The sequence below is a fragment of the Alligator mississippiensis genome, chromosome 1, assembly GCF_030867095.1.
Source record: "Alligator mississippiensis isolate rAllMis1 chromosome 1, rAllMis1, whole genome shotgun sequence".
Classification (NCBI taxonomy): Eukaryota; Metazoa; Chordata; order Crocodylia; family Alligatoridae; genus Alligator; species Alligator mississippiensis.
Genome location: NC_081824.1, coordinates 250,074,505 through 250,101,129, shown reverse-complemented (window position 1 = coordinate 250,101,129; position 26,625 = coordinate 250,074,505). Strand labels below are relative to the sequence as shown.

At 45.4% G+C, this 26,625-nt stretch overlaps 1 protein-coding gene across 1 annotated transcript in view; it reads left to right on the top strand.

Annotated features, from left to right (window-relative positions):
- Positions 1-26,625, top strand: part of LSAMP (limbic system associated membrane protein) — a 1,444,497-nt gene that overhangs the window by 680,028 nt on the left and 737,844 nt on the right. The window lies entirely within an intron of this gene.

Below are 26,625 nucleotides of genomic sequence, written 5' to 3'. Positions count from 1 at the left end.
GGTGAGAGGGTACTTTGGACTGAAAGGACATTTTGGTGGTTAGGACACTGGCCTTGACTCTGCTCAGTCACAGAGTTTCTGTGTGACCCTGGATATCTAGTTTCTCTCTACTTGATTTCTGAGCTGTGCAATGCAGTAAGAGCAGTGTCTTCCTTCCCAAAGGAACTGGGAAGTTGAAGATTGCAAGGTGCTCATGGTGGGTTTCATATAGTTACCTGCAGTCAGGAGAGCTAGAAATATACTTTTTCCCCCACTCCAAATGCAAACTGAAATTGTCCATAATAGTACCATCTTTAAGGAAAGCAGCCATTGTCATGAGACTTTCAATAAACTTTGAAAGTTGGCAATGCTATATTTCTTCCTACCCTGAGCCACTGCTGATGGCTGGGAACAGCTCTTTTTTCTGTGTTCTTTTCAGGCTCCGTCAACTTGTATCTGAAAAACAGATATAGGTTTGGGTTTGTTTTTTTCCTTTTGTTTGATTGATATATTTTTTTCAAAGGTGATTATTAACTAAATGCACTCTAGGTTAGTGAGACATGACAATCTCAGAAAGGGCTGTAAAAACTAGGGCTGTGCAAAGCTTTGCGTGGTGATTCAATTCAGAGGAGATTCAGCCCAAATCGGTGGCCGAATCTCCAAATCCGAATTGAATCAGGGGACCAATGTAAAGGTCTGAATCGATTCAAGGCTCTCCAGATCTTCGGAAAAGATTCAAAGAGCTGTGAGGGTTTGGGCAGTGGCCCAGCAGGGAGCTAGACCCGGACTTGGAGCTGCTAAGTACTAGGGGCGGGACAGCAGGGGCTGGAGGAAGGGGAGGGGACCATGGGAGGACCCCTGCCAGGCCCCATCCCCTGCCTGCTCTCCCAGTCCCTCACCAACCTGCACCCACTCCCCCAGCTCCCCCATGGCCCCACCTGCCCCAGCTCCCGGCACTTTAAAGAAAAGCCCTGGTGCTCACTGGGTGCTGCCAGGCAGGGGGCGCAATCCCTGCTGCCCCCTACTGCCCCCCACTGCATGGGGGGCCCTGCATGAGCCCCCTGATCTCCCCCCTCTCTCCCCCAGCCCCCCACCCCACCCGGGCCAGCTCCGGCCCTTTCACATTCAGCAGACTCAATTCGGGACAGTGATTCAAGTCACCAAATAAAATCACCATCCCCCGGATCAGCCAAATCCAAATCTGAAGCAAGTACTAGCCACTTTGCACAAGCGTATTAAAAACCCAATGGAGAAACTTTCCCTGACAAGGCCAGTAGTTCAAGCTATCCATTTCTGTAGAACTTGAATGTATCTTTTTTTTTCTTTTTAAGTTTCTTGCCATACATTTGCAAAGGAAGCTGTTCAATGTGGCACAATGCCATGCTGACTGCCTGTGTCTGCAGTGCCTCTGATAGTGTTCATTTCCATTCTGTAGGCGTAGTTTGCCTTAGGTTACTCACAAACAAATGAAACAAAGCAACAGCAGCAAAAACTACAGCCCCATCCTATGCACATCTATGCCCATCTTCTATGAAGAGGTGCATTCTGTAAGTACATCCTTGACTTACCAGTGTTCTGCCTGAGTAATTTACCTGTATTCTGTCAGTATATCCTAGTTGGCCACCCTTAAAAACCCAGGGAAAGCACTTGGCACCACTGAAGTCAGTCTCTAAAAAAAACTTCCATTGATATCAACACAGCTAGGATGTCACCACAAGGATTTACAATATTGAAAGCTTTGCAGCCTCAACCATTGTAGGTGGATTTTTGGTTATAGAAGGGTTACTGTGCCCAGAAGCTTGCCAAGAACTTTTTTCCAATCACTCAGTTGGTCTAATAAAAGATATCACATCTACTCAAAGAACCTTGTCAAACATTGTAAGCTTTTTTTGTGTCAATGATCTTACAGATTTTCCTCCAAAGATAAGAGGCTGATTTAGCATGACCTAGGTTTTTGTAAATCCATGCTTGCTTTCATTAGCTAGCCCTTGTCTTTATAGTCTATTTAGTCACTGTGCCAGATACTATTCCAAATATTAGGAGCCTAAAGGGACTTAGGCATCTATAAGTTTCAGGCTGCTCAAGTCCCTGAAAAAATGTTGCTCATGTGAAAAATGGGTGGGTTTTTCTCTTTCTCACTGTTTTCTTATGACTTAGTCTCAAGGTACAGATACATCTGACAAAAATAGATGCATTCATGGATTTTGAGGGATCTCGATATAGTGGAATAAGATTCACACTTAGGCACCTAAGCCCTCTTGAGTGCATAGGTGGAGTAGGATCTAGCTCTGCCTTTTATGACAGCCCTCAGGGGAAAAAGGGCAATGCAATGAGATCATGTGCCTTCACAAAATGTGGAATTGATCCTTCCTTTTCTAAAAAGCCACATATTTATTTGAAAGGAATAGAAATGATACCTGAATAAGGAGTGCAAGCAGGTGCATGTGTATAAGAGATAGAGATGACCTGGAGGAAGAATGAAAATACTTCTACAGATTAAGTCTGTATCTACTATACTTTCTTCATCTTATATTTGTGATCTACTCTAGTCTCCTGTACAGAGGTGTTTGTGTGTGCATGAGAATGAAATGCTGCTACAAGACACCGCAGAGCAATGGGTAACAGAAACAGTGGCACTGTACAGAGCTTGTTTACTGAACAAGTGTTAAAAGAGAGTATCTGAGTTACTGCACACAGACTGTGAGAGCCAGTGAAACCGCGATAACAGAGAAAAAGTCTGCAGCACTGTACACAGATCTGTCAGCTCTGAGAGAGAGGATGATAGCGAGGAGAGGCTGTGTTGTGCTCCGCACAGCTTGTGTGTCTCAGTGAGGCAGCAACAACAAGGGACAGGGTGTGTGGTAGTGTACAGCACCACTGGGTAGATTGCATGTACGATAATGCACGCAGATGGTGAGTGTGAGAATCACTGTGATAACAGCGAGTGATTCTGATACTACACACAATGCTGACTGAGATAGTGTAGATACCATACATAGATTGGATATCAGAGCCTGTGGATCCTCAGGGCTCCTGCAGGCTCTGTGTTGACCATGATACTCTTTCACTCAGGTTTCCTCCAAAAGAGAGAAGACCACTGGTCTGGGCAGCTGCATAGAGACACCTTTAGGCCTTCTGACATAGACTGAGTCAACTGCAATTGATAAGAGAGAGATGCAAGAATAAGGGCTAGATTTCTAAGTTGCAGGTCCTGGCAGGATGGAGTTTCTCTCTCAGCTTTGGGAAGGCAGCTGGGCTCCTTGTTAACCAGGAGTTACGGAAAGGTTAAAAAACAAAAACAAAAACTGGTGTCATTTCAGATTAGAGCAGAAAAAACTACTCTGAGGGACAAGGAAATGGAGTTCTCTGGGATTTGGGTTCCTAGTAACCATTCCCTGCCCAGTTGAAGCTAGAGGCTGGTCAGAAAGGTTCAAGACCAAGTTGGGCTATAGCAGTAAGCATTTCCCACTCCCACAAAATGGTGCTTCTACTCTCACTTTCCCTTCCTTTGTCTTGTGGGGTTGCTAAGGACAGACCTGCCCAGAGACCTGGCTATGCTGCAGACAGCCCAGGGCACAGCATGTATGGCCGGTGCAAGTGAGAGGGTAATGGTAGGTAGGGAGCCTGAAACATTGCAGCGATGGCCAAGAATGTGGTAAGTGCTGTTGCTGTTAAACAGCTCACTTGCGTCACTCCTCTTGTGGTTGACAGTCGAGCCAGTGGGTTTTTCATGTTGCTTGGAAGAAGCATGTTGCACATTACATTAAAACATTTGGGTTTTTTGGCTGGGTGATGGCAATGGATTGAGATGAGCAGCTGGACCAAGATTAGTAAACCCTACACATGACATGATTGCCCTGGGATGTCATCCGTGGACTTGGGGGACCTTTGGCCTTTACAGCTATGGGCTGTTTAATCATGAAATAAAACCACAGCCTGTTCCCGCTCCACCTCTACAGAGGCATAACAGGGCAGCGCTGACTGCTGTGGTGCCAGTAGTGGCAGTGGGGTCGGCCTCTGATGTTGCAGCAGCTAATTTTCCGTCCCCTGCCCCCCACTCCTGCCCTAAAGACAGCCCTTGGTGCTGCTTCCCCCATTGTCCCCTCATCCACCCTTCCCCCTTCAGTTAGGGCATTGTTACACAGTAACACGTGCCCCCATGCCTCCCCCAGGGGTATGCGTTGCTGCGGGGAGCTGCACCTCTCCCCCGCACCTCTGGACGACTTGCCCTGGGGCCCCAGTCACCCCTGCCCCACTCCCTCCCTCACTGCAGGGGCCTCAAATGCCCTCCTCTCCCCCCCACCCTGTTCCTTTTCTTCCATTTACTAGCTGGGCGCTGTCTGTGTGTCTGTATCTATCTGTTCCTCACTCCCAAGCCACAGCACCCCCATCCCTTCTGCTGCTTCTCCCTCCTGACCAACAGTACCCCACATCCTGCAGGGTATGTGGGGACCCTCCCTCCCCAGGCTCCAAACCCCACATACACCCCCACAGCCCCTTACACCTTCACAAATAATGCCCCCCCACACACACTTTAAAAAAGCGCGCGCGCGCACACACACACACACTTTAAAATAGCATCTCATGATTTACATGCCAGTCTCTTAATTTTTTTACAGTTCATCTCATGACTTTTGGCACAGTAGGGTTGGCAATACTGCACTTCCCTCAGCTAGTCCACCTAAATTGTAGTCCTCCAGTGTCCTAGAATGCTCTGAGCTCTGGGAGGCCTGATCCTTTTCTTTCCCTCTGGAGCTAAGGTTCACAAATTCATAGATGTTTGGGGCTGGAAGGGACCTTGCAAGATCATCAGATCCAGCCCCCTGCATTAGGCAGGAAAGACAACTGGGGTCAAGTGACCCCAGCGAGGTGACCATCCAGTCTCTTCTTGAAGATCTCCAGGGTAGGCAATTGCACCACCTCTGGGGGGAGTTTATTCTAAAGTCTGGACACCCTGACTGTGAAGGAGTTTTTCCTGGTGTTACACCTGAAATGGTCTTCCAGGAGTTTGTGGCCATTACTCTTGGTGTTCTCCAAGGGTGCCCTGATGAACAGTTGTTTGCCGAGCCCTTGATGTACTCCCCGATATAGCAGTCAGCTGCTACCAAGTCCCCTCTCAGCCTTCTCTCTTTATGGCTTAAGAGTCCTAAGTCCCTCAGCCTTTCCTCATATGGCTTGCCTTGCAAGTCTCTGATCATACAGGTGGCTGTTCTCTGGACTGTCTCAAGTTTTTCCACATCCTTGTTTAAGTGCAGCGCCCAGAACTGGATGCAGTACTCCAGCTGCAGTCTCTCCAATGCTGAGTAGAGTGGGAGAATGACTTACTTGGTTTTGCTTGAGATGCATTGATTGATGCACGCCAGAGTATTGTTTGCCCTGCTGGCTACAGCATCACACTGAAGGCTAATGTTCATACTATTATCTATTATTACCCCTAGGTCCCTTTCAGTCATGGTGCTAGTCACCTTGTTGCCACCAAGCCTGTAAGTGTTGAGGGTTGTTCGTCCCCAGATGGAGCACTTTACACTTCTTAATGTTGAACTTCATCAGGTTCTGATCCTCCCAACTTGCCAGCCTGTCTGAGGCTGCCTATATCTGCAGCCTATCTTCAAGCGTGACCACACTCCCCCATAACTTGGTGTCGTCCCTGAACTTGGTCAATGAGCTCTTCACCCCCACATCCAAATCATTGATAAAGGTGTTGAAAAGCACTGGACCAAACATGGACCCCTGGGGGACACCACTGGCCACTTCTTGCCAGTGGTGATCGCTGTCCTGCTGGCTGGGCCCCTGGCCAGCTGGGCAACATCTGAGCTCTGAAGGGCCCAGTCCTTTTTCCCCCAGAGTGCCTGGCAGCCACACAGTGCTACTGCCACCACCCAGACCAGCTCTGCTCTTGCCAACAGTGGTGCAGGGGCAGGTGCTGCCTGAGCGCTGGAGAAAAAAGGAGCAGGCCTCTCAGAGCTCAGAGTGAGCAGGCTCCAGGCCTGCAGCCCTGGAGCTCTCTGGTCTCACCGAAACTGATACAGCAGCTGTCCGGGCTTAAGCCTGGTGGCCCCACTTTCAGTGCAGAGCCACTGTGTCACTTTCAACGAGACCAGACAGCCCCAGGTCTCTCTGGTCTCGCTGAAAGTGACATCGTGCCCACTCTCTGACTGGCGGGAACAGCAAGCAGGTTCTGCTCCTAGTCCAGCCCCGCTCACCAAGCCTCTAATGGCAAGTCACAGCAGAGCAGGTGAAGGACAGTTTTTTGCCATGTGACTGCTCCACTAAGCTGATTAGCATTTTTTCACCTTATAGTGCAACAAGATCTAACAAGACCCTTACACTCCTGCACCTTCCCAGAGTGGGAGATATACCATTCTCTAGGCCTGATGATAACTCAGTGTCAACAAATTCATTTGAATGGTACAGAGGGTTCCTACTGGCCTTTCTGATTGATTTTGTGTGCCTGTTTGATGTCCGTGAAGGGCAACTCTTTTCCTTTGCTTCCCCTACCCTTTTCTCCTAGAGGCCAAAAGGCAACAGGACCCCATAGTGCAAGTTTACACAGCCCAAGCAGAAATCTGTTTCTTTATGACAAAGAAAAATTATGAATTATACTGTGACTAGAGGCTGGGCAAATACAGAACAAGAGATCATGAGTTGAGCAGTGATGAATAAGCCTCAGGATGCTTGGAAGTTTACTTTTGGCAGCTTGTTGGAACTATGGCAGCTGGACCTCTAGGGCCTGGACTTTCAGTTTCAAGAGGATGTGTTTCCTTGAGAGGCTTCAATCCAGGCTTGGAGTTGCAGGGAAGATTTTCTTTATTTTGACCTCCCCCCTCTGGCAAAAGCAGGCAGTGTGACTATAAAGGAAAGGATTTAACCCTAACCTAAGATGGGTTTGTTCTTGTTTTTTTTTAACATTTAGACTTAGGAGACTGTTCTCACAATGTTTCCAGTCAAGAGGAAAAACAGAAACCTCATAAGAAAGTAGTACTGCTAACCTAGCATTGCAGATTGGTTTAGGTAATTCTGATCCAAGTTTCAGGTCCTTTCCAGAACCAGGGTTTCTGAAGTTCACCCATGTCTTGTACCCATGGCCGGTTCACAAAGCACACCAAGCATCACAGCTTAGTGCTTGTGTATTGTCAGTGGATCTCAAGAGGAAGCCAGAATATGAGCACACCCAGACTTGCTGTTCTTCAAACCTAAGACTGAATCACATTTGGCTTGCCCAAAGCCCAAACAGATACAGTGTTTGATACTCTTGAAATCTGGATCTACATTTTGTGGCTTGAAGCTGATCTTCTGAAAAGTCCTAAGTGATAGACCTTCCATACAGAAAACTGCAGGGGAGGAAGACTTTCAATACAGATGATTATATGATTAATTGCAAGGAGTAGACTAGATCCATAGCTGTTGTATACAAGTACAGTGTTATTGAAGACAGTGGAGCTACAGTGACGTATACTAAGGTTCAAGTCCAGCCTCTGTTACAAATTTGCCCTGCTTTACCTTTGGCCAGTTGACAACTGGTATTGACTTTTCTGCAAACTTGTTCGTGCAAAAGCTTGTATGGACAATTTTCAGCCTGAGTTTTGTTTGGGACCTGTTTGCTGTAACTGTTGTTCAGCTTGCTCTTAGCGTTCTGTAATTGTCCACCTTTGTGTCTGGTGACTCATTGCCTTCATAGCCTGATGTAATTTCTGCTATCAGAATGGATGGCTGAAACTTTAAAAAAAAATTATGAATAATGTGCTTTCCAAAACTAATCTTTACACACTTGATCTGTGCTAAAATTCATGAGGCTTTGGGGATCTGAACATTTTCATGAATATCCAATGGTTGTATGAATAATAAGATTTTACAAATAATAGCATGCTGAACTCTGTGATCTTATTCCCAAATCTTTTATATATAATGGATAAAGATATGATCAGTTCTAGTTTTCAGAGACAGTTTGGCAGCAGATCACTTTTTCTGATCAACAAAAATGGGGCATGTGGGAAAGGAAAATGAACCTTATTCTTTTCAGAGCTCCTACATCAATGCATATCTTTTGACTTTTGGACATTTCCAGTAAATTAGCATAACTACATTATCCAAGATTCCTTGCTGTTGTTTTTCCTTTCCAAAGTTAATGTGACTGAAAGGGGAAGTGAATGTACCAGCTTAAAGAGGAGGGGGGAGAATTATCATATTTAATATTGTTTATACAGAAACTGGCATATTTTATGAAGTATCATTTGATTAACTCTGCTCCAGCCCTGCAGCAGGTGGGAAGGATGGGGGGAGATTAAGATTTTTCCTGGCATGAGGAGCTATTGCTGTAACACTTGGGTGGCTGGCAGCATAAGGCATAATATTACCTAAAAGAAAGCCTTGTAAGTGGAAGATTCATTTCTCACCATCTGCGTCCCGCCTGTACTAGGAGTGTAGCTGTAGATGGAGGGGTTGAGGAGCAGGCTGGGGAATCTGACAGAAACGTTAGGGCAAGCAGGCAGTTATTTTGTGGACCCCACTCTGGAGCCTGTCCTTGAAAACTGTATTTGGGAACCTGATTTGGGGAGGGGTCATCTTGCTGATTGATGTCAAGGTTGCAGTTGAAAGAGAAGAAGGATATCTGTATGGTGAGAGTGCTACCATTCTCACTTGGAAATGGGGACAAATGCCAGCACAGCGTAAGGGGAGTGCCCAGCTCCCAGAACTTGAACTCACTCAACTGACCAAGAAACTGCTGAAGGGTGCCCTTGAAGATGTGGGATTTGCCAGGATGGTGGTCCTGGGTGGGAGGATGCTTCACTGTTACAGCACTGGCTGTCAGTGAGGATGCTGTGGAAGTTGTGGATCAAAGGCCAGAAGGAATAGGGGAGTGCCAGAAGGGGGAGATGACAAGCAAGGCCCTGTGAATCCTTTCTCTGTTGATAATTGTGTCACAAATGGACTATAGACACCTCATCCTCTGGGGAGAGGTGTGTGATATGTCTCTGAAAATTCAGGCCTGAGATTGTCTGACTACATCACACTAAGTTCATAAATGAAAGGCCAACCCAACTCAACATATTTTGAACAGAGATGCTGGGGGAACATTACAAATGTTGACATACAGCATGTTTCTTCTGGAGTAATTTATCCTGATTTTTACACTTCAATAAATTTACTCTGTAGTAAGGAACTTATGGATGACCAACTCTCCCCACCCATCTATCTCAAGTGTGTGCTATAGTAGCTCCTGGCCACTCAGTGATGAAGGAAACAATTGCAGTGAAGCAAATGGTTTCAAATCAACAGTGGCAGTGGACACACAGCACTTACTCTGAAGTAACTTTCTCCAGTGTAAATTTACTCCTGCCTTCCTGCCTACTTCTGCCTACTCCTCAGAAGTAACTTTGCAAACATGTCAGCATTTCCTCTGGAGTAAATGCTTCATGGCCTGTATCTGCTCCATATTCCTTCTGTAGTAAATTGAGAATACTCTGGAATAAATGTGTCAGTGTGTCCATACCCTTAATGTGGGTGGAGTGTTAAGAGGTCCTTGAGATAATGGTGGACCACAAGGATCCTGTATTAGCAGTATATGTACTAATGTGAGCTCTTCTCCCTGTAATACATTTTTGTGTTTTGTTTTGTCTTGTTTTGTTTTTTCTAGGTAAGTGGAAAACGCACTAGGGAATGATTTGAAGGAAATCCCGCTGGTTCTAGGTTGGGATATCTTATGTTGTTCCAGAGAGAAAGAAAAGTCAACCTCCTTGAAACGGTAACACACTATCTGTCCTGTTAAAATGATGAAGGCTGTAGGTGTCTTCCTCCATTTGGCATATTTTCTTATGTTAAAAAATAACATATTGGATGTTCCAGTTCAATGAAGTCAAGGAAGCTGAAGGTCTGGCTGTCAGTGTCTTGAACTTTATGATCAGTAGAAGAAGTGGTACCTCAGCAGGGTTCATCCTGTGTTTTTCAGAGCTCTAAGTTGTGGCAGTATTAAAAAGAAAGCATGGACTCAATTGTAAAATCAAATGTGTGCACCTTAAGCTGACAAGTTTTTTCATTGAAACCAACACGTTTCAATGAGGCCTGTTCTTACATGTGCCAGCTGGCAGCAGCTGAATGCCGCACCTGGGGACAACTGGAACGGTCCCAGGCACCACTGCCTTCCCGTCCTTCCTCTTTACATGTCCCTTATCCTGGAAACAAGAGAGGTGAGAAAACCAACTGCACTGTCCCTATTTCTTCAGGGCATACCCTTACTCTAGAGCACCGCTGGAAGTTTTCTGCTGAATAAGCTGATTTATCTGCCATAACATAGAGTTAGCCCATGACAACCACTTGGCCACAACATTCTTGGCCCCAGATCTTAGAAAGTTACATGCTGCTGCTGTAGATAGTTGCACTACCCTGTTCTCTGACTTTCCTCAGCCAGCTTTGAAAGCTGTCAGGGCAAGGATGTTCTAAATAATCTTCTCTGTCTATGGCTGACTCCTTTTCTTGCCGGTGGGATAATGCTGGGGGATGCAGTGACAACTGAGCAAAGGAAAAATTGAGGCTCACATTTAGGGGAAAAGGTTTCTTTCAAGGAGATATATTAAGCTGTAGAAGATTTGGGGGGGGGGGGGGGAGTCATGAGCGCTCCTGCTATTCAATATTCCCAGAACTCTACAAACTGCAGAAAACAACCCTGTTCCTGGCAAAGGGACAATGCAAGGGAGATGACGTAATGGATCTCATTGACTTCGAGGACATGACAGCTTTTATTTACTGTTATTATTCTGAGCTTCAAATCACTTTCTTCACCTGTAGTTCATTCTTGCCATATAGATCGTGCAGTCTATTATAAGCAAAGTACTTAATGATAAGCTTTTGTGCTGATGTGGTGTGTGATCACTAGTTTCCCATTGGAAAAGGGAAGTGTAAGCATATATACTCAGTATATTTATGCCAGAAGACTAATCCATTATTTTTATTTATGGTGTTTTGAACTAAGCAGTATTCTGCTGGAAAACAAACACCTTCTTAAGGGTAAACCACTAATGAAAAAATGTATTTATTTAGATTTCATAAAGACAGCCTCAAAGCTTTCAGATGTAAGGTTCATCTCATGTGTTTTCCAGGGGTGCTTTTGTCATCGCTTTATCAGGTCCTGACACACTTCCCCTTGCAGAAGTGAGGACTCTTGGTAGCACAGGTACAGTGATATCCCTGGAAGCATCCCTTGCATTCCTCACTTGAGCTGGGAGATGGGTTTAAGTCTAGGCCATCTAGGGTTCATTGGCCCCAGTGTCTGCAAACCATCCCTGTTCAGGAAGCACTCATGTATATGCTTAACATAATGCATGTGCTGTGACTTCTAACGGCTTCCTCTCATTTTAAACATTGGAGGGTTGCTGGAGTAGCAATTGAGCTCTGCGGCTCCTTTGATGTCAGTTCTACAAAGAGTCCTTGCTCTTCTAAATAAAGGGCAGTCAGATGGGGCAGGAAACATTGAAAAATGTGTTTGGGAGGAAGCAACTGTTTAGGTTATTTTTATAAAACACAGAGAAGCACAGCAGAAAGTATTTAACTTTCAAGCTGGAGGGCTGTGGTAAGGCATGGGGTTCCACACAAGTTAGGTAGTAGGCTCCCAGCAATGTTACAGTGTTGCAAATAAAACTGCACACTTTACTAGTTTATTAGGATGTCTGAACAGGAACGGTGTACCTAAGATAGGTGAAGTTAATCCTTTCACTGTACAATCTCCCCTGGAATAATGCATCCATTTTCGGGTGTCACACTTCAAGAAAGATGTAGATCAGTTGGAGAGAGACGGAGTCTAGAAGAGCAACAAAAATGATCTGAGGTTTAGAAAGCATGACTTATGAGGAAAGATTGAAAGAACTGAGTTTCTTTAATGTAGAGAAGGGAAGACTAAGAGTAAGAGACATGATAACTGTCTTCACATAGGTAAAGGATAATTGCAAAGAGGAAGGCTATAAAGTGTGTTCTGTGTTCCCTGGGGATTGCACAAGAAATAAAAGGGTTTAAATCGCAACAAAAGAGATTTAGGATTTAAGTTAGACGTTAGGGCAGCCTTTTCTAACTGTAAGAATGGGTAAGCACTGAAACAAGAGGCCTAGGGAGGTCATGGATTCTCCATCTTCGGAGGTTTTTAAGAACAGATTAGGTAAACATTATCAGGCATGCTTTATGTACAGTTGATCCTTCTTCGAGGCCTTCCTTGAGGCATAGACTAGATGCCCTCTCAAGGCCCCTTTCGGCCCTATTTTCTTTCACTCTTTCAAGGAGTTACTTCATTTGGATAAGAGAGGAGATTCCGTGTAATTTCTCAAGTGTCTGGGTACCTTCCCTTTATCTAACTTAGCTATTTTACTGCTTCTTGTCATGCTTAATTTTCAGTTGTAGACTGGATTTCTCCTGATATCCACAATTTTAAAATATGTATGAACATATTTTGGGGTTGTCTCAATTAGGAAACATTGTCAAGCTTCAGTTAGGCTTAGCTAACACCAACCTGGCCCAGCTAAGAAATAAATATGTTACCTTGCATCAGTACTAGGAAAAAGGCTGGTTTTAGGTCATGCTTAGCTCAGCACATGCAGGGACAGATCCAAAGAGGGTGCAGTGGTGTGACTGCAGCCCCTTTCAGACTAGATGATCCTAGAGGAGCCTTTGAAGACTTTTTTAAGTCCCTAAAGTAGGTGACAATCCTCCCTCCCTGCTCAGAGACACATCTCCCTTTCCCTTCCTCCCTCCCTTGCCTGATGCTGCTGCTTCCCTCCACCTTAAGGGTTGGAGAAATGGCAGAGCCACTATTACTTGCTCCAGCCAGGCTGCACAGGGGCTGGGCTCAGCTGAGACAAGGGCAGGGCAGCAGCAGCAGTTTCCCCTCTCTGGGTCTGTTCCCAGGGGATCGGGAAGGTTGGGGAAACCCACCGTTCACCCATCCCTGCTGCTAACCCAGCTGGGCCCAGCCCCCATGCAGCCCAGCTGGAAGAGGCAGGAGTTCTGAAGCTTCCCCACCCTTGGGACACTGGGGGAAACAGCATCTCAGATGGAGGAAGGGAGAAGGGGAGAGTGGGGGACATACCTCTGAGAGGAAGAAGAGGATTCTTTCTTGCTTTGGGGACTTTAAAAAGTCCTTAGAGGCTCCTGTGCCATAGTCTGCCCATACTGGTGGCGGGGAGAAGGGGAAGGCTGGGAGCTGGGAGTGCAGCCACCCTCCCAGCATGGATTGCTGCTCCCACATACCCCTTTGCTAAGTCCTGGATTCAGCCCTGGGCATGCTAACTAGCTCCAACTGGAATTCAGCCATGCTCAAGACAAACCTTTGGGGGCAAATAATTTCTTCAAATGAAGTAGGCATCTCTTAGTGTATGAGTTCTCATTATAGGTAGTCCCCTCACTGTCATTTTTCAGCTCTTCTTTTTCAGCTGTTTCTACACAAGATTTCTCTGAACTGCAGCAGTGGTGGGTCCCAAACCTGAGGGGTCTGATCATGCATGTCTCATGTCTCAGTGATGTCCCACTCTCCCCCTGTCCCCTACCTGCACCCACTGATGCATTCCAAATCTAGAAGTTTGCTAGTGAGGCCACTCCAGGCTTGCTCCCAGTGACCACGCTCTAACTGATCAGAGACTAATATCTCAAGATTGGGCCCAGATAGATGAGCTGGTTGCAGTCTTACTGGGATATTTTTGGGTTGAGAGCATGCCATTGATATGCTAGCACCCACCACCACCACTATCTACACAAACCTCCCCTGGCTTGAATGCTGGCAGCAGTATAGTCCTTCCTCTGCTGGGAGCCTTGCTGAGAACTTTCCAGGCCCCTGTAGACATTCAAAGAAAGGCACTAGAGGATCTGATTCAGGATTCAAACAATTGCACCTCCTGCCATACCATATGCAGATGAGATCCTGTCATCCCTTATTCCTGGTGCAGGGGGAGCCCAGGATCACAATTCCAGCCTACCACTGCTGTGTGCCCCCCAGCTGAACAAGATTCCCATCTGCAGTAGAGCCCCTTGGGCTGCCATGGATGGGAGTCCTGTCAGGTGATGAGACTCCCATCCATGGCAGTGCCCTATGGACTGCTGCAGATGAGAGACTCATCAGCTGCCATAGCTGGGGTTCCCATCAGCTGCAGGACTCCCAGCTGCTGCAGCACATGGTATACCCCCATGGCTGGGAACCCCATCAGCCTACAGGGCTCCCAGCCACTGGGGCATAGCAATGCTACGTGTGCAAATTACATCTAGATAGAAACCAGCTATAAAGTTTGTACGCATTTTCCAGCTCTAACTTTATAGCTGGATGGACCTTTTTATGGCCTGATAGTTCATTTGCATGCACAGCCCATCTAAATTAATTGCACAGCTAACTGGGTAATTGCATAATACATGTAACATGTAGAGGGGGTCTCCAGTAGCAGCTGTTATTAGAATAGCTGGAGCACTTCTGTGGTCAGTCTTTCCTTCTTTTTTTCAATTGTGCTAGCCAAGCCCATAGTATATATTATGCCTCCTGTTTGTAGCTCAGTTTTCATATTTATTTAAGGCAGTTGCTATGAGTCTATAATTATAATTCTTAGGTGGGGGGGAGTCAAATCATGTTCCAACCTTTCTAGGGCTCTGTCTACTCTATACGTTTTATTCTTGCCTCTAACCAATTAGTGACGCTATTGACTTTATGGTTTATGTCCACACACACTGTGATTAGTAATCATGGCAGGTTGTCACTCTTACCAGGGACTTAAGCTGACACTAGTTGTCTTCCTGTCACTGGTTGGGCTCACTGTTGTTTGTGGGGCTTGACATGCAACATCTAGAATTCCCTGTTGTGTCTGTGTTACACTCAGTACTGTGCACTCAGACATCCCAGATGGCAATGCCCCACACGTTGCCCTGGGCGGATGCCCTCGGGGGGGGGTGTCTCTGATCTCCTGCTGAGGCACTGTGAGCTTATCTGTATTCCCTCAGAAATCATTGATACAAACATGATGACTGGCAGCATGGAGGAAAAAAGTATTTTCATCTGGTGTTGTTGTGTCCTTGGGAACACAAGTGATGTGGCTGCATTTGGGGGACAAAGTGGAGGGCTGTATGGACACATCTCAGTCATCACTGCTGTGTGATGTTGACTGAGAATGTCACAAACTTAGGAAAAAGAAGCAGATGGATACTGTAGATAGAGGTAGCAGCCACATTTGAAAATGCTTTAGAAATTTGGTTTTGACAAGACAGAGAGCACACAAGCCATTGAGCCTTCCATCTTCATTTGCTTCTCTCTCCTTCCCTCCTCCAGTTCATTTTCTTCTTTCCTCTTCTCCTCAATCCTTCTTTCCTTTCTCATTTCCTTCTTTCTCTCATCTCGCCTGTCTGGAGTGTTAAGTGATTCTTGTATGCCCTGCACACTTTGGTGTGTTTGCAATTTTTCTTAATTTATGGTAAACCTGGTGCCTGATTGTCTTTGAAAGTGGATTCTAGCTGGGTTATTTATCAGCCATGTAGACTGCATTTCCTTAATCTAGTTAGCTCTTTGGTATATAAAGACATATTGCATGCAGTCAGTGGATAATGCAGTTATAAACTATGCTGCATAGAATTTCCATTTCTTGTTGGCCGTCCTGGGAACTGACATGAAGAATTTCCTCATGGTGACTTTTTCTGCTGCTGTTCTCACTCAAGAGTGGCAGACATTCCCTTCCCTGTGTGTCAGCCTGATGCCTAGCATTGTCTCTGTCCTGAGACAATACTCTGAGCCCTACCAAAATATTGCAAATAGGAGCAAGTGCCCACCAGAGACTCTTTAATCTCCCCCCAAAATGGAGATTCATCTGTTGGTGCAACCTTGAAAGTCACATGATAGCCATATTGGCAAAGGCTGTACTCACAAAGTTCCCAACCCACAGAGGGGCTTCAGAAACAATACAAAATAAACTTTTCACCAGATTTCAGTCATTTCCCCAACAATGGGACACCAGAAAACCACCCCAAACCCCCCTGGATTCACTGCTCCTGCCGGTGGGGGTGATCCTTGCTGCCTTCTGCCATGCCGGGTGCCCTGGTTGGTTTCAGTGTTGGAGATTCAACCACCGAATTGAGCCAAATCTTCTCTGAATTAAATTGCCACCGAAAGCTTCGCACAGCCCTATTGGCTAGATATGTCCAGTTAGAGTCCTTTTTTCCCTCCCATGCAACTGAAAAAGCCAGATGTGCTCCAGAACTTCCAGTAGATTATTAGCTACTCAGTATTCAGAGCCCTGGCTACAAGGATAAAAGAGAACTCTTATGTCTCCCTGACCCAAGTCCCTAAAAATCTCTGTTCCTACCAATGCACCACCAGCAAATCTTCACGTCAAGGTCGTTCCTTGCCTGTGCTGTCCTCCAGGGAGATCCACACGCCAGCGCAGTTAATTACACTAACAGCCGTGCAAATTATATTGGCCCACCATTGGCCTGGTGAGATGAATATCTCCATTTCTTAGTCACAGGGGGATGTTAATGGTATTTTTATTAACTGGTGACCTGTTGACTGCTATTAGAATATAGACTGTATGCATAAACCAGGTCGGGGTACTGAAGATATGATTATGGAGCAATTACTGTGTCAGCCAGTGTGGCTTCTAATCAGGGCTGGCAAAGAGACTTTGGAAGCCTGAAAACTGTTTTTGGAGTCCAACAAGAAGAAACAGCTTTGGATCAAAGTGTATATTGTGCCTTTACATCTTTCTGGAATTAAATGTCTGATTTCTATGATTAGGATGCCTCTCTAAAAGCACGGAGAGAAGTATTAAGAACAGCTTTCAGTGGAGCCCAACCAATTAGAGGAGTTCAAAGTTTGAAAAGTTCTTTTTTTCCTTAAATGGTTTTTATTTATTTTACTGAAGTAGCTGGGGATGCTAATTCTGCTGTTACCCTTCAAGACAAACTGCAAGGTCAGATGGCTGAGTGTTTGGGATGTCAATAAAAGTGCTGCACACAGACACATTTTGTACATTAGAGGTTGGCCTGAACTGCAGAAGTGTGGGGTAAATCTGGATTTAGAACAACTCCAAGTTTACCAACCATGAAAACAAGCTTGATAGTGCTTAAATGTGGATCCCGGGGTTGAGCCTTTCTCTTCCATATGTATCTGTTAATTTAGAGGTAGATTTGGATATCCTTATTCACAATATGTAGTCTTTTTGTCCCGTTGTTTTCAATGGCAGCGCTGATAGATTAAGGGAAAACTCAGCGTGATTGAAACTATTAGAATTTAGCCTTACACTTGCATGTTAGTGAACATATACAACACATGCTCACACATTAATTTTATTTGCTTTATGTATACAGGGTATTTTGCATGCAGATTTTTAGCATTTAGAGAATTCAGAAGATCCTGTCTCAATGAACTAGTTGTATCAGCTGCCAGGTTTGGGGGCAAGGAAGGGTTTTTCCCATAGGTTAGATTGTCATGGTCTGTGGAAGCATTTTATTTTCTTCTGTACCACCGAGACATGGTCCTTTCCCTGGGATCTTCTGCATACATATTTAACCAGCTTCTTCCCTGTCCCGGCAGTGGCAGGGAATTGGCAGTACTCTTGGGCTTCTATACACATGCAGGGAGGCTGCTCCAATGCATTGTAATTACAGCATGTTGGAGCAGACTCAATTAATCGAGTATGCTGGAACGTGGTAATTACTGTGCTCCAGCAGACTCCAGCATCACATGCATCAGTGTCCCTGCACCGAAAAATGGCAGCAGGGGTGCTTTAACTAAAGCTTGTTGAACAAGTTTTAGTTAAGTGGCCCCACCACCATTTTTCAGCATGGGAATACTGATACCCTTGACACTCCAGGCATTTTAATTAGTGCAGCTTTTGGAGCTATGCTAATTAAAACACCCCCCAGCCCTGCCTTCTGGAGCACATCTCTAAATGCTCCTCATTTCCCATGTTTTAGCAATATCACGTTATGTGAGATCCTTGGTGTGCTTGGTTTTGTGCTTTGTACATGCACATCAAGTTATGAAGTGGTCATGTGGGGAAATCCTTTGATAAATGGTTGTCTACAAGTGCAGGAGGTGGGAACTGATGGTCCAAGAGTGTCCTTCCCATTCTGTGGTAATACTGTTGGGACTACTAATGTTTTAGCCAATTGGATATTTTGCTTCCACAAACTATATTAATTATCCTCTTTTGCTGTAGTGGATGTTTGTTCTAGCATACAGCAGGATGAAGCACTATTTAAACCACCTTGATTAGCATGTTTCCAAAACCCCTAATCATTCTGAACTCTACACAAGCTGAGTCATCGTATGTTAGTTGGAGAATAAAGTCTGAATTGGCAAATCTGGATCCTGGCTTGCAAAGGGAAAGAAGCTGCTTGGAATGGTAAGGAAAAGCAACTGCCATGGCCGGGAATGGATTTACTTGGTGAGTTAAAAGAGTATTGGTAGAACTTGTGGGGTGGGAGGGATACTCTCTTCCTCCCACCTATTGCCATGTATTGGTTTAGACAGAAACATCACATTCAAAATGCAAATCATTCTCTTGTCTTTCTTCACTGGGTCTGTGATTTTCATGTGCAGTATTCTGACTGCTGACTGGACAGTATGTTATCAAAGTCTGGTGGAAAAAAGGAGTGGTATGAACATCTTTCTCTTCTTGAACTCCCCATGGTAGCAAGTGATGGAAGTTTCCTTTCCTAACAGATACATGCTTCATTCCACTTACAGTGTTGGCAAGCTTTGCAAATCTCATGATACTTGTTAATTTTTTTTTCTTAAAGTCCCAGCTCCAGTAGTCATTGGAGCATGAACATTTCAGTTGCCATTAAACAAAAAAGTGTGTTCAATTACCAGATTTTGGAAGAAAAGCTTGAAAACTGAACCTGAAAATATTGACAAGGGCAAATAAATGATCTCCAGTTTATTATTTATTTTACACATGCTTTTCAAAGTACTCTCATGATTCTTTTGGGCCTGACGCATCATTTTTGCCTGAGAAGGGATGGTGATAATACTGCACGCATCATCCTGTTGCACGTCACAAGAGCTTAGCCTGAGTACAGCCTGCTCTCTCCGTAGCATTGCTGCTAAAAGGGTGACTTTCCCCTTTAAATGCCCCTTCTTTATAACCCGTTTCCCATCCCACCTCTCCAGCTTCTACATAATATTCCATGTGTCAGAAATTCCCATGTCAGACATGATTTCGTTCCCATCAAAGCTGCAGCACAATTCTACTTATTAGCAGCCTGCTGGGATAATTAGGTCTGCCCAGCTCATTAAAAATAAAATATTGATGTTGTCTTAGGGAGGATCTAATTATCCTGCCCCACAGGGAACAGGCAGTGCAAGAAAGAAAGGTGCAGCAGAACACACCTCCCACTACACACCTGTTCATTGCTCTATGGGCATGAGGAACAGGCAGAAAAGGCTGGTGCTGTTAAAATAAGGGGAAACAGGGCACAGGAGGAGGAGGAAGCAGGTTCATTTCAAAGCTAATCCAAAATGAATTACTTTAATTTTATTCCAGGTTCACTTTAGTCAGGAAGATATTGCCTGTAAAGAAAAAAAGAAGAAATATGTATGAAACTGGGTAGTGAGTGTTAAACAGTCCAGAGAAAGATGGTCCTAGGAAGGAAGTGTTTTGTCTAATCACAGGAAGGGGATCATGTGGGTAGTGCAAGTACCACCTTTTCTTACTCTACTCCACAGGTGTTCCTCAATCATGATCTGAAGTGACCAGCTCTGGTAGGGGTGAGAGGATTAATAGATTTTGCAAACAATTCACCTTTCTCTATTCTGGTGAAAAGCTTTTCATCAGGAAAGCTTTTACTTTGTGATCTGGTCTCCTAGTTGCTGGAAACAGGATTGAGGCCCACCAAACTCATCTCACAGAGATAACCAAACTGGCCATTAGATAGTGACCATTAGATATTTTGCCATTACTGACCTGCCCATGACAAGAAGTAAGAGGATCTATAGCCTGTGGCCTATCCCCTGAATGGTCTCACCCCTCTTCATCTAATTGCAATAATAAAAAGTTCTATTAGCACAATGCTGAAATGTGGACTTCTGGTTTCCATTTCGTGAGTTTGGAGAGAGTGGGGTTGACCATTAAGGTTAAGTACAGACATTCAAAAAGTTTGAGGTAGAGGTGATCCAACCTATGCAGGTTTCTCTCAGCTGTATAGATTACGTCAGGAGCGAATAAGAACATACATTTTAGGGCTGTGCAAAGCTTCAGTCCCTGATTCGATTCAGTGGAGATTCGGACCGATTTGGTGGCCTAATCTCTAAATCTGACTCGAATCAGAGGATCCTTTAATTTCTCCAAATTGATTCAGAACCCTCCGAATCGATTTGAAGAAATTTGGAGAAGTTCAGCGATTTGGATGTAGATACAGTTTTAAATGATTTTTCTACATACTTTTGGTAGCAGGGGCTCTGAATGCTGCAGTGCTGGGGCAGATGCAGCATCCCACAGAAACATATGGGGGGGCTCCCCAGCGTGCTTGGCAGCAGACCTTGAAGTGGACCAGAAGCACTTCCAGTCCACTTCCTGGTCCACCAGGGAGCATGCAGGGGGACCCTCCCACGCCCCCGTGTCCCCCCAGCTTGGTGACTGGTGCCTCCTGGGTCTGGGGGGGCACCCGGGATCCCCCCATGGCAGATCACTGAGCTGGGGGGGCACAGGGGGGCCCCCATCATGCTTCCCAGCATGGGTTCACTGTCCACTTCTGGGTTCACTGCCGAGCACACTGTTGGACGCTGCATCAGCCCGAGCACTGCAGCAATCGTGAGCCGCACTGCTACCTCAAGGTATGTAGAAAAAAAGTTTTAAGCTGTGCCTGTGTCTGAATCACCGATTCACTGAATCAACATCGAATCGTCAGATTTGGATTCAGCCAAATTGAATCAGGGACAGTGATCCGAATCAACGGATCGAATCACTGTCCCTGATTCAGGCCAAATCCAAATCGAATAGGGTCTGTTTCGCACAGCCCTAATACATTTGTCCTTTGGTTGGGGGAGGCTGGCAGATGCCTGCATTGGCCAAGGCCAGTCAGCAGGGGGTGCTCCTCCTTGCAACCCAGGGTAATAGATGTTGCTGAGGGCAACTGAGCCCAGCCAAGTGGGGGCCATCTCTGATTGGTTGACCAGCACACTCCCCTAAACCTCTGCTGTCAGCCACAGGGAAGCAGGGAGCCAGCACAGAAAGTCTCCTCAGCCCTGCCACAGTGGGTGGGAGAGCCGGGGAGTGAAGGCCCCTCCAGTGCAAACCTGCCTCCTTCCCAACCCAGCTAGAACAGCTGGGGGGGGCCTGTGTGGCAGGGGCTTTCCCCCCTGCTGCCCATGCCCAGCACCCTGGAGAGGAAAGCGGGGGAGGGAAGAAGCACCCACCAAGGGGACCACCCCAGCTGTGCAAGACCCCAGCTTGGATAGGGGGTAGGGCCAGGGCAGGGGGCCCTGTTCCCACCCCCAACCTCCCCTGTCTGCTAAGAGGCAGCGACTCACTGTGGAGGGGTGAAGGAGGGTGCTGTGGAGACCAGACTTGCTAGCCAGCCAACCTAGGCAGGGGCAGTAAGATTGGAAAGGCAGGAGGTGCAGACCCCAGCTCAGAGGGCAGCTGGGGCTGGGAGCCCTTTTTCTCCCCATCTATTCCCCCCTGGTGCCAAGAGGCAGCAGCTCATGACGGGTGGGGCTGTGGAGACTCGCTTGGCTATCTGGCCAAGTTGGGTAGCCCAGCAGGGCCAGAGGGAGGGGAAAGCTGCCATGCAGACCTTAGCTTGGAGGCAGGGTGTGGTGGGGTGGGGGCTCTGTTCCCCCCCCTTGCCCATCCCTCTGCCCCTGCTTCTCCACCCAGCTGATGGGTGCAGGCAGGATGCAGGGCTGGGGATTAGAGGCTTTGCTGTCTCAGTTCTGACAGCTTGGGGGCACAGCTGACCCGGCACTCAGCTGGAGTAGACAAGCGTGGACTGAGGCTAGACTGCCTGCCTCGCGGGGGGTAGTTAGCAGGGCCCTGGAAAGGCTCCTGGGATGCCAGGGGACTGTGACCAAACTTGAGTCTGGAGGAGATCTAGGACAGAAGTTTGATTAAATCTGATACTACATCCATCCAGGTCTACCTTACACTGGGTTCTGCCACTTTAAAACTGCTCTATGTGCACTTACAGGTTTAGACTGGTTTCCAATCATTTATACAGATTTAGGTGTGATTTTTGTACCTAGCGTAAGAGATTTATGGCCTGGAGGGACAACAGAAGAGGCTTTTCATACATAGCATTTTGTTCTGAGGAGCTGCTTGGAGGACAACACATAACAAAACACTGGGTAAGGGCTCCCAATGCATCTAAGATATTCTGGAGCCCAGATCCCATTTTCAAAAGTGATTTAAAGTGCATGAGAGCCTAAGTTTAATTGAAAATCAATAGGGCTGAAGGCGCCAAAAGTATTTAAGTGCTTTTGAGGATTTTATCCTAAGTTCTCATTTGGCATTGAAATGAGATGTTAGAAGACATAATGTGTATACAGTCCCAAATTACTTTGTTCATTGGGGGTTGGGCTTTAGATTTGGACAAAAAACAAGTACAGACCTCAGCCAAAACATTCTCCTTAGCTTTGCCTGTGCTCTTCTGTCATGTTTTGAGGTAATGAGAACTACTTCTTGGTATGTTGATGCATGATTACATTATACTTGCATCCAGGGTTCAAGTAGGATCATCGGCTGGAAGGGATTTCATGAAGTTATCTAGTTCAGCCCCCTGCTCAAGGCGGGATCATCCCTGACTAAAACCAACCCAGTCAAGTATCTGTTTAACCTGCTTTTGAATATTTACAGGGATGGAGATCCCACAGCCTGTCTAGGTATTTAGGTAGCCTGTTTCAATACTTGACCATCCTTGTAGACAGAAGGTTCTCCCTAATCTCCAACCTAAATATTCTCTGCTGTAGTTTGATGTCATTATTTCGAATCATGTCCCCTACAGTCACAGAGAAAAGCCTATCTCCATCCTTTTTTAGACTGTTAGCAAATCGCACCTCAGTCTCCTCTTCTCCACACTAAATAATCCGACTTCTTTCTTTTACTCCTAAATCATGTTTTTTTCCAGGTCCCTAATACTTTTTGTTGCTCTCTGTTGGACACTTTCTAATCTTTCCACATCTTTCTTGAAGTGTGATGCCCAAAAGTGGACACAGTACCCAAGGTGAGGCCCCACCACTGTTAAATAGAGAATCATTTCCTTTGATATGCAAGTAACACTCCAGTTCGTACTGTCCAATGTGCTTTTGGCTTTTTTTGCAACAAGAGCACACTATTGGTTCATATTCAGTTTATGGTCCACCATAACCCTCCAGTCCTTCTCTGCAGAACTTCAGCCTAACCAGTATTTCCCATTTGTATTTGTACATGTAACTATTCTGTCGCAAGTGCAAGACCTTGCACATGTTCTTGTTGAATTTCATCTGATTGATTTTGGATGATTTCTTAGGTGGACCTAGAATTTCAAAAAAGAGGGTGCTGATGGTAAGGTGCATCATCACATATAAAACAACACCTTTGTCTCCAGTTAAAAATGAACCAGAGGCATAACTGCTCTGCTAGGAGTCTAGGGCTGTATTATTCAGTTTAGGATTGAAGCAAAATGTATATATATATAATTTCACTGGAATTAGTTAATAACAATCCACAGGGCTGTGAAATAGGAGCTTCATTATTAGGAGCAGTTGACAGACAGCAGAATTGCAGAACAAAGGATAGCTTGATTAGTGGAACATCAAGACTATTTAAAAAAAGAGAAGGTTATTAAAATCTGTGGAATGAAGAGTTTAGAAGGGATCAGGGATCAGTGCTGCCTGACTAGAAATGCTGCTGCCACTGCCAGGCAGTCTGTTTTAAACTTTAGGCAGAGCAGGAACCAAAAGGCAGTGCAACTGTATCAGTGCATCTCTCCCTCTGCTGCCCCCACTCCCCATCTGCTCATGACCATTTCTGCAGCTTATCCAGTTTATTCTGGATGATTTGGCATCTGCAGACTGTCTACGACTCCACCCACTTTGCTGTCATCTTCAGATTTGCTAAGCATGCACTCTATCCCATCATCCAAATCATTAATTAAAATGTTAAACAATATTGATCTCGGAACAGACTCCTCAGGACTGCCACTTGAAACCTCCTTCCAACCAGACATTGTGCCATTGATGACTACTTATTAAGCATGATAACCCAACTAGTTCTGTAGCCATGTAGTGGAGGTCTACAGAAGAGCCGTTCAGTCTTTCATAGCATCGTTGTGTGAAAGCTCCCATTAACTTCCATAGGGCAAAAAGTTTCTCTCTCAAGTCTGCCAGCCAATCAGTTTACATTACATTGCATTGGCTCTTTTGCTGATGCAGCAGCACAAGTAACTCATTTATGTGGCTATGGGGAAAGTGTTTGTTTTTATCATGGTGGGACCAGGGTTTTTTTTGACAAAAATGGTTGGTGGGATGTAAGGTACAAAAGGTTGAGAACCGCTGTCTTAGAGAATATCCTACTCACTTTGGCCAAAGGCTTCACAGGTGCAAAGAGAAATAGTTCATGCCCATGAGAAATTCATATATATGTAAAAACAAATTTGGCATGCCTGGGTTTGAGGCTGTGGACAACTGCAATGATATACTGTGCTGTATTAAAAAGCTGGTGTGCGTGTGGGGACAGTATAGCTTGAGAGCATGAATCGGCTGAACTGCTATGTCTCTGTCATCTGTCCACTCCTATATGGAAACAAGTGGCCCTAAACTGTTGTAGCTTTAAACCTGAAGAAAACCATTACATTTACAGCAGTTTATGGATATAGAAGTAGACAGACAAAACAGTTTCATTAGTTCAATTTGTAAATCTGTATCTTTTAAAATTGGCATAACTGTTTCCTCTGTCCACAAGCTGTAAGTGGTAGTTCTCTGGCTAGCAAGTGATAACAGTTTTTAGCATTGTACAAGGAGTAAATGAGAATTGAGTGAAGATTTCAGGATTTGTTGCATTTGCACTTCCACAACAGGATCACTCAGAGTTTGGAGACTATGACGCTTCTAGAAACAGGGAGTTCAAGTCAGCCTGCTTATCTATCCCCAAAGCTAAGATCAGATTCAGTGATGTTCATGGATGAGATTTCCAAGAGCTCGCCTTCCATCTTCTCACCAAAGCAAATGGCTATACTTTCCTAAGAACCCCATGTCCTGTGGCTATAATTGTCATGACAGGAGCTGCCAATCTAATCTTCATTTTGTCAGTCTAATCTTCATTCTAAACAGGAGCTGAGCTAATTCAAATACCAGGCCCTAATTGTCAGAGCTGAGCACATGAAACACTGGCCTGGGCTCCTGTTGAATAAATAAACTTCTGGTCCTATAAGCCTGAGTTTGTCAGCAGCTGTTTCTTGCATAAAATGCCTCTTATTCTTTTTAGTGACTCTACCCACTTGTGAGGTTTCCAGTTCATTTTAATGACTTTAGCGATTCTTTTGTAAAATGCTTCATTGCCCTCTGCATTAGATGCCACAAATTTCATTATGCCCAACCTTTGTTGTCATGTCTGTAGTCTGTCATGAGCTCTTCTGGCATGAGCCTGACTCCATGGAGAGCTTTCAGAGCACACCACAGGAAGGCCAGGTTTTTCCTGAGATGGCTGTTTTGGAGCAGATCAAGTCAGATAAATCTCAAAGTGGAGTCCTGTCAAGTTTGAAGAAGTCCCTGAGCACCTGATGATTGAAACCAGAAGTTTCACAAACTGGCCCTGCCTTCCTTGCTTTCTAGAGGATGCTGTCACAGATGCAGCCTTCCTTTGGGGCTGGCAGTTGTTTCTTGATGCTGCCATGCAGTAGCATTGCTAGCTGGTGAACAAGAATACCCCAAAACAATTCATATGAGACAAGGCCAAGTCCCTGTGAAAATGGGGTCAGGAAGGAGGAGAGAGAGAGAGGTGGAAATAATAAAACAAGATAGAACTAGGCCAAGATACCAGGGTTAACATGTCTAATCTAAGACAGTGCACCCAGCATCGCAACCTCTTATACCACTTGATAGGAAAAGGATGATCCAGGGGTCTTGGGAATAGGAGACCTGGGTTCAGTTCACTTCTCTAGCAGAGATTTCTTGTATGGCCCTGGGTTGGCTTTGTGGTATCTCTGTGTCTCAATTCCCTCTTTGTATGGGTCCCTGCCACACGGGGCTGTTGGCAGGATATTTTAAAGATTATGAAGGGTTTGAGTAGTATGGCAAGGGGAGTCATAACACAGAGAGAATTCTGCCGAGGCCTGTGTTTACTACTTGCTTAGTAATAGAAATGTGGCTTACTGGACTACCAGCACTACCTCCTAACCTAGCCTAACTGTGTGACCAGTGACCTAATGGCATCCTGGGACAAGGTACTGTGGCTGTGGATCTTAAGCCATATAGGAGAGGCAAATATTCTGCTTCCCTGAAGTCAGTAGCATAGCTTTCACTGATTTCAAAGTGATCTTGATTTTACCCCAAGTGCCTCGGGGTGGTACTTTGAATTAATATAGTTGCACTTCGTTTGCGGAGACTATGCTACTAAGTAGGGGAGTCCGCTACTGAAACATTCAGCGGGCACAGAGTTTTTTTCAAAAAGAAAACACACAACTGCTGAGGTTGACACAGGAGTAGAAGAGAGGCCCAGCAAA